Source organism: Tiliqua scincoides, chromosome 11 (genome assembly GCF_035046505.1).
Source record: "Tiliqua scincoides isolate rTilSci1 chromosome 11, rTilSci1.hap2, whole genome shotgun sequence".
Classification (NCBI taxonomy): domain Eukaryota; kingdom Metazoa; phylum Chordata; class Lepidosauria; order Squamata; family Scincidae; genus Tiliqua; species Tiliqua scincoides.
In genome coordinates, this window is record NC_089831.1 from 5,398,026 (window position 1) to 5,412,615 (window position 14,590).

Below are 14,590 nucleotides of genomic sequence, written 5' to 3' on the forward strand. Positions count from 1 at the left end.
GCAGACAACACCAAACTTTTCCGAGTGGTGAAGACCAGAAGTGATTGTGAGGAGCTCCAGAAAGATCTCTCCAGACTGGCAGAATGGGCAGCAAAATGGCAGATGCGCTTCAATGTCAGTAAGTGTAAAGTCATGCACATTGGGGCAAAAAATCAAAACTTTAGATATAGGCTGATGGGTTCTGAGCTGTCTGTGACAGATCAGGAGAGAGATCTTGGGGTGGTGGTGGACAGGTCGATGAAAGTGTCAACCCAATGTGCGGCGGCAGTGAAGAAGGCCAATTCTATACTTGGGATCATTAGGAAGGGTATTGAGAACAAAACGGATAATATTATAATGCCGTTGTACAAATCTATGGTAAGGCCACACCTGGAGTATTGTGTCCAGTTCTGGTCACCGCATCTCAAAAAAGACATAGTAGAAATGGAAAAGGTGCAAAAGAGAGCAACTAAGATGATTACGGGGCTGGATATACCTTCCTTATGAGGAAAGGCTACGGCGTTTGGGCCTCTTCAGCCTAGAAAAGAGACGCCTGAGGGGGGACATGATTGAGACATACAAAATTATGCAGGGGATGGACAGAGTGGATAGAGAGATGCTCTTTACACTCTTACATAACATCAGAACCAGGGGACATCCGCTAAAATTGAGTGTGGGAGGGTTAGGACAGACAAAAGAAAATTTCTTTACTCAGCGTGTGGTCGGTCTGTGGAACTCCTTGCCACAGGATGTGGCGCTGGCGTCTAGCCTAGACGCCTTTAAAAGGGGATTGGACAAGTTTCTGGAGGAAAACTCCATTATGGGGTACAAGCCATGATGTGTATGCGCAACCTCCTGATTTTTGAAATGGGCTATGTCAGAATGCCAGATGCAAGGGAGGGCACCAGGATGAGGTCTCTTGTTATCTGGTGTGCTCCCTGGGGCATTTGGTGGGCCGCTGTGAGATACAGGAAGCTGGACTAGATGGGCCTATGGCCTGATCCAGTGGGGCTGTTCTTATGTTCTTATTGTATGTTGCATGTTTTGGTTCCATGACTGGGTTGCATGTTTGTTACTGAGACTTTAAAAAATTCACTTTGGGCACAATCCTAACCCAGTTTCCAGCACGGACATAGCTGTGCCAGTGGGGCATGTGCTGCTTCCTGCAGTTGGGGGGGGGCAGTCACGGAGGCCCCCTCAAGGTAACACAACATTTGTTCCCTTACCTCGGAGGTGCATTGCCCTTCTGCCAGTCAGTTGGTTAGGATTGCAGCCTTTGTCTCTCTGCCTCACCAGCCTCCACTTCCCACACACACCCGCCCAAGATGGCATCCATCATAACACAAACACACCTGTGTTCAGATTTGGGACTCTCCAAAAGTCTCCAACAGACTCAGCCCCACCCAAGTGAGAGTGAAAGCTGGTTTCATGATGTGGATGGATTCAGACCCCTTGGCCAAAGCAATCTGGGGCAAGGCTGGCATTCACCAGCCATCTAAAACAGCCATTTTCATCTCACAGCACACTCTGAAGGTGCTCAAAATGCTCAAGGCACATCATCGGTTTTGGGACAATTGACACCGCACTGCCGGTGGGGGGCTCACATCCCCCAGTGACCCTACTAATAAATGACCCTCCCACAAACTCCCGTGGCACACCAGCAGACCATTCTCCGCACACTTATGTGCCACAGTAGAGTGGCTGAAAATCACTGATCTAAAAGCTCAAAGGGGTGAAGCCCAAGAACCATGTGGTTTTCTGCATCTAAGGTGCCCAACTGTCCCAGCTTCTGACCTCTGCTCGTCGGTCTCCGGCTCCACCAGGATGTTCTCTTGCTCCTCCTTCACCCGCAGGGACACAAAGGAGTCCAGATCAGGCTTGGGAACTGCAAGGAAGAGCGAGGAGCACAAACACACATGCACATGGGGAAGAAGGTTCTGCTGTTTCACTACATTAACCCGAAGAAGAGCCCTGTTGGCTCAGGCCAAAGGCCCCTCTTGTCCAGCTTGTTTGCTGGAGTCTCTTCTTCTAAAAAAAAAAAATTGGAAGCCAGTGGGGGCAGGGAACCAGGCTTTCATTCTTCTGGTCATATCAACCACTTTGTGGACTTTGGTTGGAAAGCAATATATAAATCCTCTTACCAATACAGGTGGGACTTTGGCATCCACTGATTTGACTCACCACTGCTACTGGGATCCACCTTTAAATGCCTTGTGACAAGGAGAAAAATCCCTTGTTTTTCCCATTTGCCAAAATTTCCCATTTCCCATTTCACAAAATCCCATTTCCTACCTTTGTGCTGTGAAATAATTAGAATTTCATTCCACTAGATTCCATTATTCACCCCACCTAGTGGCTGAATGCCGTTTCTCAAACTGTGGTTTAGGACCCACCAGGCTTCCAAGTGGCTAGTTGCACGGGCTTCCAAGGACTGGCTTTCCTCTCTCCCCTGTTACTGTGTGAGGATGTTCAAACCACTGGCCTGGCCTTTGTCTTCGTTTTGGATATTCATTTTGTTCCCTCTTCTGTTCTCTTCAGTGCCCCAGACTTCTATTTCTACTCCATACTGTTAATTGCACGTTCCAGCAATGCAAAAACACACATGATCCAGGGCCATGTGTTCCAGACACACATGAAACTAGCAGGGGGGGAGCTGATTGGAACCTGGGAATTCTGAGAACTGAACTGGGTGATCTGCTGCTGGGACCTGGTCTTTTGGGTCTGAAGGTATAAGTTTCACTTCCCTGGGTTTGGATTGTACTAACACATTGTCAGGAATATGTGCAGTTCAGGCCTAGCAGCATTGCAAAGCCTGAAAAAAAGTAACCCAGTAACCTAGAAGTGGCTTGCATCCTAGCTGCAAGGAATTTACAACTCAATGGAAGGGGATAATGTAGCACCTCAGTAGCCAGAGAGGCGCCCAGGAATCCCCATTGGGGAGGGGGAGAACGAAGAGGGCTAGCATCCAGCCCCACTTCAAGAAGATTCTGTCCCCAAGAGTTCTGATTGGTCAGTTCAAATAAGTACAGAATCACCCCATCCTGTTGGCATGAGAAGTGTAAGAACAGAGCCCAGGGGGGTGTGTTGGTCTTTTTTTCCTTTGTCTTTTGCCTTGTCTCTTGGTGGTAAAGGTGGTGGGTGCACATCCTGCCCCACCAGGACCATGTGGCCTCATAGGTAACTGGGCTAAAGGTCTACAAATGAAGCTGACCCGGGCGAGAGTTAGAAAATAATAGAGATAGCCAGTTAGCTTTATTATTTCAATGCTGATATATAAGTTTTTATGCCTCTAGCATTTGCTGACTTTTGCAACTTTTGTAACCCTATGTACTTAATAAAGTAAAAATCCTTTTACTATGTTGTTTCATTGTCTGTTGGGGACAAAGGTTCAGAATCCTGGCTAGCCGTTCAGCAAGCTACCAAAAATCCTCATTGTGGACTAGTAACTTGAGGACTGAGACTTTAAGTAAAGAAAGTGCTCAATGCCTACAAGGGATATAGTTAAGCCTAGAGGGTCTCAGTGTCCCTGCACGGAGGCACTGGCACATACAGGGTGGTGGCAGTTCTACCGAACAGGGGTTCTTGAAGCTCTAGGATTCAGGAATCAAGAACTCTGAGCACCCAAAACCCTGGGAGTGTAAGACGAAGTATACGACACACATGTTCTCATTCATACAGGGAGCATGTGGGGCAACGTTCTGTATGGTGTCTTGATTGTTTTTTATTAGGCTAATAAAGTTTTTAAAAAAATAATAATACATTTTGGTGCTTCTGGAGAAGACCTGGGCTGCATTTCCACTACAGCTTTAACCCACGGTCAGTGCACTTCTCTCCCTCCAATGCATTCTGGGTGGGGGGGCTGTCATTTGTTGAGGAATCTGGGACAGTGACCACCCAGCTCCGTGCCTCGGGGCAAAGACCCATTATGGCGCCCCCTGCAGGATGATGCCACCTCCCAAGCGCAAATCAGCTTTCATTTCCATCCACCCAGCCAGAATTGTGCAAATTCCAAACCAGTCTTTGTGGGTACAAAAACCTGGGAGCCTCCGAACTGACTTGAAGTCAATCGGACCCACACCCGCTCCTGGCAGCCCAGCCAGAGACCCTCTCACTGCGGATCTCCTCACCCAATGGCCTCTGTTCAGGGCTTATTTTTTACACGAAGTGCTCTCTGCTCAGGCCCCAGGTGACATCCTGCTAATTACCTGGACAGGTCAGCCTTCCCCACATTAGACCATGGCTGCAAAACTAACCATGCTTTCCTGAGAGTAAACCCCATTGAACAAAATCGGTCTTACTTCTGAGTAGACCTGGTCAGGATTGTGCCCCATCTCTCTGACTCCCCCTTCCTGCTTCTCGGGTAAGATGAATTCTGAAATGTTACATGTTCAAGGGGGGAGTAAACTGATATGTCCTTGCAGAGGTGGATCTGGAAGGGAGCAAGTGGGTCAAATTCCCCAGGTGTGAGGCCAGGCTAGCTGGAGAGGGGTGCTGATGCAATGCACCCCCCCCCCCCGGCATGGATCCCTGTTTAAAACAAAAAAAATTGGTTGTGTTGGCGAAGCGCTCGTCTTCGCAGCTTTTTTTTTTACAAGCCGTAGCATGTTTGGGGCTTAGGGAGGCCAATTTGCTTTTCCCCGCCCCCTGAGCCACGGAGCTTCCATCCTGCAGCCTCGCTGGCCCTCCTCAGCCTTCTTTGCAGCTTTCTTCCAAGCCACAGTGTGTTGAGGCTTGCCTTTCCTGCTCCTCCTTTACCTGGATGGTCCAGTGTTTGCTTTTTTGTCAGTGCTCAGGTGCTCCTCTGTTCATCAGCCAATGACATGTATTCAGATGTGCTTTCCCCTGCCCCCTGACCTCCTGTCCTACTGTTCCCATCCTGCTGGCATCCTTTTTTACTTCCTGGCACCAGAGCATTGCTGGAGTTCAACAGAAAGCATCGCCCATCCGTAAGCAGGAGGAAAGAAACCTGTATTTCCTTTCTTGGGAAGCGGGTAGAGGCAAGATGGAGCAGTGCTTTCCATGCTGGTGTCTCTGGACACTCAGTGCTTTTCCATGCTGGAGTCATCTAGCAGGACTCTTCCTCTGTCTTATGTCTACTGCTGGACTAGATGGGCCTTGGTCTGATCCTGCTGGACTCGTCCCTCTGCTCTTCAGTGAACCATCCACACAGATCCCTATTGTTCTCAGTCTAGGTGCTTTCCAATGCTGGTGTCTGTGGACCAATCCAGCAGGGCTCTACCAATGCTCGGATGTGAACTGTTCATGCCTATTATTGGGTGGTCTTTCCAAGCTTTCCAAGCTGGTGTCTCTGCACTGATCCAGCAGGGCTCTTCCTATGTCTACTGCTGCAAATCTAGCCTTTTGTGCTGTTGTGCTGCTTTTCCCCTGGGGGCTGGGGATAAGAATAGGCCCTCAGTTTGGCTGTACTTGTCGTAAGAGGCAACTAAACAGCCACTGGGTAGATGGGACTCGTCAGCCTGGGAAGGCAGCTCATCTGAGAGAAGGAAAACTCTGATCCCAAACCTCCACTGCCTTGTGGCTACATCCAGTTATGGAAAAGGCTTCAGGAATCAACCTCGAGGCAAAATCTGGAGCCGGAGTCCCTGAGGCAGTTCATGGCTGAACACAGTCACGTTCTGGCAACTCCTGCGATGCTGGAACCAACCGTATTGGCCTCTGCCTTTCTATTGGACCATTTCAGCGACGTGGAGAGGGGGGATTTGCTGCATGGGTAACAGCCTATCCTCCATACCTACTTTACCCAGGCTTCGCGCACTGGAGAGGACACTCTGTTCCAGAACCACCATTCAGAGTGTGACACCATAGTCTTCCGAGACTGAAGGATGCCAACAAGCTGCTTTTCAGCACTGCGCTGTGTCCCTTTGGCAGCTCTATGTGGGAAACCTCTGCAGCTGCAAAACACAGGACCATGTTGATGTTTTCCCCAATATTAACATTAACAGCACATGCATGCTGGAGAATAATGCAACCACTCAGAAGAATTCTCATTATGTACGCATCCTGCAGACATCTATTCGTGATACTCAACAGAAGGGTCCATCGAGTTCCATATTCTTCATTTTATTCATTGAAAATTAACCTAACATCATACATGGTGTGTTTTTAAAAAAATAAAATCACATAGTTTTAAATCAAAGTAACACAAAGAAAACATTTAATTAATTAATTAATTAATTAATTAATTAATTAATTAATTAATTAAATGGAGGACTCCAAAATTTTCCACTCCCCGAGTGACATTTCCCCAGCCGACAAAAGGGTCCCCTATATAACCAATAAAAATAACTCATAACCCATGTAAATGAGAGAGACCATCTGATTGCGCAGAGCAGAAATGGCCAGCGGAACGGAGAGGTCAGCATCTGCAGCCAGCTTCCAGTGTTGATCTTGAAAAACTTGGACCTATTCAGAATGCATCAGAGGAAGAAGTTCAAAGAAAGGAGGATGGAGGCCAGGTGGCTCAGAACTGCAGTGCGAAGAGAAATGAGTGAGGTGAGGAAGATATGAAGTTCCTAAGAACTAAGAGAGCCAGGGACCATCTTGCATCTGGCTGGGGAGGGAGGGCGGGGGAATGCTACATTTGATCAAGAGGGCAAAGAAGTCTAAACATCTGTTTCCTCTGCCAGTGTTCCAGAAAGCCAAAAACCAGGTGGGTCATCAGAGTGCAGCTGGTCTGGTGGGGGAACCTAGGGTTCTTTTCTCCACCTCGGTGGGCACCACCACTGGACAGGAGAAGACGACAGTGACGCTGGGGGAGGCAATGTTCTCCTCACAGCTAAAGGAAAGTTCTGGTTTCCCAAGAACCAGTGACCGAGGCCCCTGGCTGAATACCCAGCTTTCCGGGTTCGGGAGAGGGTGGCAAAGAGGTAGTCTGTGCCAGACACTGCCCTCAAGCAAGAATGCTGGGTCTCGTTGTCCCAGGAGTCCTCTCTCCTGTTCCATACGCTCAAATTTTCCATGGCAGGAGGTGTGGTCTGGAGGTTGAGTTGTTGCCCTGCCTGAAGGAGCTAAGTGGGAGTAACTCTTGTCACGGCTTGGATGGGGGACTGAATCTGCAGAGTAGCCCTTGTTAGAGAACAGAGCCATGGGGAGTCCCTGTGATAAGCTGCCAGGAGACGGTGGAGGAGTGTGGAGGTCCTCAGCTGCCAAGACTGAATAACAGCCTGGCTGATTTGCCACTGCTCCCACAGGAAGCTTGGAAGGCATGTGAGCTCTGCAGCAAAAAGAAGGATGACCCCACCCTGAAGGGAAACATCTGGAAATGAAGGCATTTTGAAATTTCTCTTGCCAGCCAGGCGGAGGAAGGAGGAATTTGTGACTCTGCCTCTGGAAAGGGGTGGTCAAATTCATACTCGATCAATACAGCAAAAATGGCTCAACTCCTGTTTGCTCTTGCAGACTTCCTGGGAGCAGAGCAAATGCGGCCCCCTGTGCAAAAGACTCTGGGGCTAACCAGGTGGAAGAATGTGGAAATCGTCACTCCACCTTGGCTGGGCACCACCAGTGAGTATGCTGATGCCTGACGTTATGGAAATGGGTGGGAAAAGCTGAAGACAGACAGGAAGACTCTTCTCTCCAGCATCTCCATAGAATGGGAAATGAACACTTTCCCATACACAGAGGTGCTCACGTCCCTGATCCGCAATCTTCTCCACATATCTAAAGGAGAGACCTGGTTTCCCAAGAGCCAGGGTTCAGGGAGCCTTCCGGGTTCAGGGGAGGCTGACTGAGGGATGCTCAGTGCCAGGGAAGGACCTCAAGCAATACTGCCTGGTCCCTTTGACCAGGGTCTGCCCAAGGGCTGTGTTGGAGGGCATGCAGGTCCACCAGGTAGATGACTTGGATCTCCTATTCCAAAAGGATAGGAGGTCCAAGTTCACAGCAAGGAGGACGGAGACCCGATGGCTGGCACTCAAGGGCAGGAGGCAAGCACCAAAGAAATGGAAGAAAAAACATTCCCCCCCCCACACACACACACATTCACTCACTTGCTTAGAATGCACTGAGAGTCTTGGATCAGAACTTGTTACTCGACCAAGTACTCTGTGTCAGAGCAAGAAAAGATAACCGCCTCTATGCCTTTATTTCTACTGGTAGGAACACGGTAGCCTCCATGTAATTGATTTTAACGACTCTTGTATGACTGGACACCATTTTGTCATTTTTCAAAAGAACCGCACTAGAAGCATGCTTGAGGCATGCTAGAAGTGTCACTTCCTCCTATCTCTCCAGCATCTCCATAGGACAGTAAATGAACAATTTCCCATACACGGAGGTGTCCCCATCCCTGATCCGCAATCTTCTCCTCACATCTAAAGGAAAGACCTGGTTTCCCAAGAGCCAGGGCTCGGGGAGCCTTCAGGGTTCAGAGGAAGCTGGCTGAGGGGTGCTCAGTCCCAGGGAAGGACCTCAAGCTGTACCGCCGGGTCCCTCTGAGTGCGTCTGGTCAAGGGATGTGTTGGGGGGCACTGCCTCTTTCTCTTCCCTGATCAGTTTTTCTTCTATCACCTGCAGATCCCCCAGGCTGACCTGGGCACCCCAGGTATATACATATATATACTGTACCTCCAGGTATATACCACCCATAGGTATAGTTCACAGAGCAGGAGCTGGGAAGGTTTGACAGTGACTCCCTACCTAGTGCTGTGTCCTGAGGGCCAGGGTCCTGGAGCGCCTGATAACGGAGGGACCGCTGGACTTGGACACAGCCACGGAGGTGGGTTTGACTCTGGGAAGGAGTGTGTAAAAATTACACTCAGAAATTTGGAAAAAATGGCTCAGCTTCTCTTTCCTCTTGCAGTCTTCCAGGCAGCAAAGGGGTCACCTGGGACCAAGACTATGCAGCCGGTCGGGTGGCAGAAAGTGGAGAGCTAAACTCCACCTCGGCTGGGCACCACCAGTAAGTATGCTTATACTTGATGTTCTGGAAATGCTGGGGAGCTAAAGGGAGATTCTCCTCTCCAGCATCTCCATAGAATTGGGTAGTGAACACTTTCCTACACACAGAAGTGCCCACACCCCTGGGGAGCAATCTTCTTCCCACATCTAAAGGAGAGACCTGGTTTCCCAAGAGCCAGGGCTCAGGGTTCGGGGGAGGCTGCCCAAGGGGTGCTCAGAGCCCGGGGAAGACCTCAAGCAATACTGCTGGGTCTCTTTGACCAGAGTCTGGCTAAGGAGTCTTTTGGGCGGCAATTCCCTGCTGGAGGGCGCTGCCTCTGTCTGTTCCCTGACCAGAGTCTCTTCTATCACCTGCAGGTCCCCCAGGGTGATGAGCTGGGCCTCCTTTTCGTAAAGGAACGGAGGTCCAAGTGCAGACTCAGGAGCATCAAGGCTCGGTGGCTGGCGCTCCAGCGCAGGAGGGATACATCCCAGGTGAGGAAGAAAAACACTCCTGCACAGACATACGGAAGGAGAGAGTGCACCAAAATGGAATTTCAGTAGAGAATCGGTAGGGAGCCAGAGAGCCTTCCTTTGGGTTCTGTGGAGGTGCTGCATGGGAGCTGTCCCTTGGGGACCTCAAGGGAGATTCTCCTCTCCAGCATCTCCATAGGATGGGTAGTGAACACTTTCCTACACACAGAAGTGCCCACACCCCTGGGGAGCCATCTTCTCCCCACATCTAAAGGAGAGACCTGGTTTCCCAAGAGCCAGGGCTCGGGGATCCTTCAGGGTTCCAGTGAGGCTGGTTGATGGGTGCTCAGAGCCCGGGGAGGACCTCAAGCAATACAGCTGGGTCTCTTTGACTGGGTCTGACCCAGGGCTCTGTGGGGGGGCACTTCTCTTTTGGGGGGCGCTTCTCTTTTGGGGGGCACTGCCTCTGTCTGTTCACTGACCAGTTTCTCTTCTATCATATGCAGGTCCCCCAGGCTGACGACTTGGACCTCCTATTTCTAAAGAGTAGGAGAGCCAAGTTCGCAGCACAGAGGCCCGGTTGCTCTCATTTGAAGAAAGGAGTCAGTCACCAAAGGATTATGAAGAAACGCCCCCCCACACAGACATACATAGAGCCTTCAGCGTACAGGAGAGGCAGGCTGTGGGGTGCCCAGTGGCAGGGAAAGACCTCAAGTCTCCCTGCATCTTCAGCTGGTAATAGACTCGATCGTCTCACGGATCTTGACATCCATGGGCGCTGTTTCCTGCTGCTTAGAGGTGGAGCCAAGAAGTTGCTCATTTGGGCCTTCGAAGGATCATCCACCTCCACACCACTGTCTCAGCAGGCTGGCTTTGTTGATCATTACAGTCCACACTGATCACATAATTGATGGGATCTGGGTGTTGTGGAAGCCCCACTGGTTTCCTGGGGATCTCAGAGAATCACATGCAAACGCAGCCAGAGATCTGGTCAAACTGCTTCTCAAGACTGTCTTGGAGCTTGTTGTGTTTGATGTCGAGCCAGACGGCCTGAATGATGCTGGCACGAGTCTGTGTGTGAACGCCCAGCAAGCGAGCCAGACAGGGTCCGGTTTGTACTATGCAGGCTGGTGGTCCAGCCTGAGCAGCAGGGTGCATTTCACCTGGACACTGCCTGGGAACTTGGCCTGGAAGCCATCAGTCTCTTGGGTTGTGGGCATCTGGTTCCACTCTACCAGATGGTTTTTTGGGCTGTACAACTCTTTGTCCAGTTCCATTGCTAGGCTCTTGGGTCATTCAAGAGTTTGCCCTCCACACAAAGTTCCCATGAGGCTCTGTGTTCCCCACCTTCAGATTCCTCCTCGCCAGGTGTAAAGGTGTTGCAATGTCAATACGCAGTTTCTGCTTTTGCGTTACAGGTTCCTTGGCTGCCTCCTGGATCTCCATCCTCCTGCGGAAGATGTTCAGATTCGGCTTCCATCCAAAATCAGCAAATCCATGAGGGCCTGAGACTCTGCGACTAGCTCACGAATTCTCTGTGGTAGGACCTTGTCTGCCATCTTTTCAGTCCTCGTTACTGGGTCAGCGATGGAGGCCGCTGGATCTGTGGAGCAAGCAGGCACTTCCGGAAGGGATCGATCATAGACGGTGGCATTCCAGGTCTCGGTGGAGAAGCTGTTCCATATGGAGGACCTGAGGGGGACCCCACTTGCAATCCTGCCACAGGCATCCAGACACCAGACAGCATCCCAGGGTGTTGGAACTGAGCTCCACTCCCCACTGGTCAGTATAGGGTGGCCCTGGCCAGGCTGGGTCCTCGCAGGAACTCACCTCCTCCCAGCCACAGTCGGAGCAGCCTGTGAAGAAACAGAGACAGAGCTCCTGTTAGAAGGACTTTCTACAGGGGGTGAAGGAACAAGACCCCATCAAGATTCAGCTGTTTTTGCTCAGCAACCCCTAAGTCCCTGCACTTCTCTTGGCAACCAGGGCAGGGCAGGGCAGGGCAGGGCAGGGCAGGGCAGGGCTGGAACCGGTAGTCAGGCGCACTCAGCTTCACACGCCCCGAGAGCCCACCATCTGGGATGCAGCCCCTCAGGGAGGTGACACCCCATGCCCTCAGACTTTCCATGATCCTTCCTCTCTTCTTCGGCCTCACTTTCCCTTTGTCCACCCACAGCCTCCTTAAGCAGCTGCCCTATGGCACCACCACAGAACCAAAGGCAGGCTCCCTGGATCCCTCCCGATTCCCTGCTGATATTCTGCCTCACTGCACTCTCTCTCTCTGTATGTGTGTGTGTGTGGAGGGCTTTTTCTTTCTCACCTGGGGTGCTCGCCTCCTGTTTTCCAGTGCCAGCCACTTGGCCTCCGCCCTCCTCACAGAGAACCTGGACCTCCTATTCTTTTCAAATAGGAGGTCCAAGTCCTCTGCCTGGGGGACCTGCATGAGATAGAAGAGAAACTGGTCAGGAAAGAGACAGAGGCAGTGCCCTCCAACAGAGAAGTGCCCCCCCCCCCCACACACAGAGCCCTTGGCCAGACCCGGCAGTAGTGCTTGAATACTCACTGGAGGTGCCCAGCCAAGGTGGAGTTTCCGCTTCCAGGTCCCTCCACCCTGCTAGATTCTACCCCTTCTTGGACATACATGGCCACCCTATCTCCATCACGCCCCTCCCTGTCCCTCCTATAGGGTTGATAACCTGGGATTGCTGTATGTCATTGGTTCAAGAGACATAAGAACAAGAAACCCCAAACAAGCAATAGTATCCACTTCAGTTCCTCTGGCACTTTCCCAGCCCAATCTGGGATCCATGACCATCAATCTCCAAACCAATTCTCTGCCTTAGCCATCCATCCCAGAGATGGCTTGAGGCCAAAAAGGGAGTGACAAGGGCCAGGGCAGGGCAGGGTAAAGACTGCAGAGGTTCAGCACATCACATGAGCAAAACCACCGGAGCAGGTCTGGTGAGGGCCAGTATAAAGTGGAGTGGCACAAACACATTTGCCAAGAACATAAGAACATAAGAACAGCCCCACTGGATCAGGCCATAGGCCCATCTAGTCCAGCTTCCTGTATCTCACAGCGGCCCACCAAATGCCCCAGGGAGCACACCAGATAACAAGAGACCTCATCCTGGTGCCCTCCCTTGCATCTGGCATTCTGACATAACCCATTTCTAAAATCAGGAGGTTGCGCATACACATCATGGCTTGTACCCCGTAATGGATTTTTCCTCCAGAAACTTGTCCAATCCCCTTTTAAAGGCGTCTAGGCTAGACGCCAGCACCACATCCTGTGGCAAGGAGTTCCACAGACCGACCACACGCTGAGTAAAGAAATATTTTCTTTTGTCTGTCCTAACCCGCCCAACACTCAATTTGAGTGGATGTCCCCTGGTTCTGGTATTATGTGAGAGTGTAAAGAGCATCTCCCTATCCACTCTGTCCATCCCCTGCATCCCCTGGGCCAAGGCCAAGGCCCAGTGTTTTTGCGCCTGTTTACTTCAGTCAGCCAGCCTCCCCTGAACCCTGATGGCTCCCCAAGCCCTGGCTCTTGGGAAACCAGGTCTCTCCTTCAGATGTGAGGAGAAGATTGCGGATCAGGGATGTGGGAACCTCCATAGATGGGAAAGTGTTCATTTCCCATTCTATGGAGATGCTTTAGAATAGTCTCGGGGCTTGAGGCAATGAGTAATCTTTCACTCACACGTGTTTTCATTGGAGGCTCTGTGGGACCCACCAGAACTTGGGTCAGGACCCACTTTGTGAGAAATCCACAGTGTGAGAAACCCTGACACCCACAGTGACCCACAGTGTGAGAAACCCTGACATCAAGTACTTGGTCAGGTAACACATTGCAATCCAAAACTCTCAGTGCACTCTGAGTGATTGATTGAATTTGTATGTCTGTTGGGGGGGGGGGGCGTTTCTTCTTCCTTACCTTTGGTGCTTGCCACCCACCAGGCCTCTGCCCTTCTTGCTGTGAACTTGGACCTCCAATTCTTTTGAAATAGGAAGTCCAAGTCATCAGCCTGTGGGACCTGCATGTGATAGAAGAGAAACTGGTCAGGAAAGAGACAGAGGCAGTGCTCTCCAACCAAGAGGTGAGCCCCCCCACAGAGCCCTTGGCCAGACCTGCTGAAAGGGACCTGGCAGTATTGCTTGAGGTCCTTCCCTGGCACTGAGCACCCCTCAGCCAGCCTTCCCTGAAGGCTCCCTGAACCCTGGCTCTTGGGAAACCAGGTCTCCCCTTCAGATGTGAGGAGAAGATTGCTCCTCAGGGACCTGGGAATCTCCGTATATGGGCAAGTGTTCATTTCCCATTCTATGGAGATTTTGGAGAGGAGAGTCTCCCTACATGTCCCCAGCGCATCCCATACCTTTCCATAACGTCTGGCATTGGCATACTCACTGGTGGTGCCCAGCTGAAGTGGAGTAACAATTTCCTCATTCCTCCACCTGGCCAGCCACAGAGTCTTTTGCACAGGGGGTCGCATTTTCTCTGCTGCCAGGAAGTCTGCAAGAGCCAACAGAAGTTGAGCCATTTTTGCTATATTTACTGAGTGTAATATTTATGCCCTCAGACTTTCCCTCCTCCTTTCTCTCTTCTTTCTGCCTTCACTTTCCCCTCAGTCCATCCAGAACCTCCTTAGGCAGCTCCCCTACAGCACCACCACAGAACCCAATGGCAGGCTCTCTGGTTCCCTACTGATTCCCTACCAATATTCCTTCTCAGTGCAAACTATCGGAGTAGTCAAACATAAGGCTCATGAACCGAATGTGGCCCCCGGAAGCAATTTATCCGTCCCCTGTTATAATTGGGCTGTCCCAGCTTGATAATTGGGCTCTCTCATACAAGATTTGCACATTTTCTCTTTTGTCATTTGCAGATAATGAGTTTCTATTTGAGAACAAAAAGTTTATTTCTGGCCACCATCTGCTTAATGACAACACTTTCTCCTTAATGACATCACTTCCAGCCCTCAGCAGGCACCATGAATGCTAACTTTGGCCCTCTAGATGAAATGCTTTTGACATCCAAGCCTTATATCAGTGGTTCCCAACCTGGGGTACGGATACCCCTGGGGGTACTTGCCAGGACCTTTAAGGGTACTTCAAAAGGAAATGAATAATGGCGGGAAAAGGCAGGTCTGAATTAGAATGCCTTGAAAGGTTGGCAAGGAAGGAAGATAAGGAAACAGATCAGGGAGGTGTCAAAGAGGGACAGGGTTGTAATCATGGA

The 14,590-nt window shown here is 50.7% G+C and overlaps 1 pseudogene; it reads right to left on the reverse strand.

Annotated features, from left to right (window-relative positions):
* Nucleotides 1-10,079: 10,079 nt before the first annotated feature.
* On the reverse strand, nt 10,080-13,892 carry LOC136662427 (SWI/SNF-related matrix-associated actin-dependent regulator of chromatin subfamily D member 2-like; annotated as a pseudogene).
* Nucleotides 13,893-14,590: the final 698 nt, after the last annotated feature.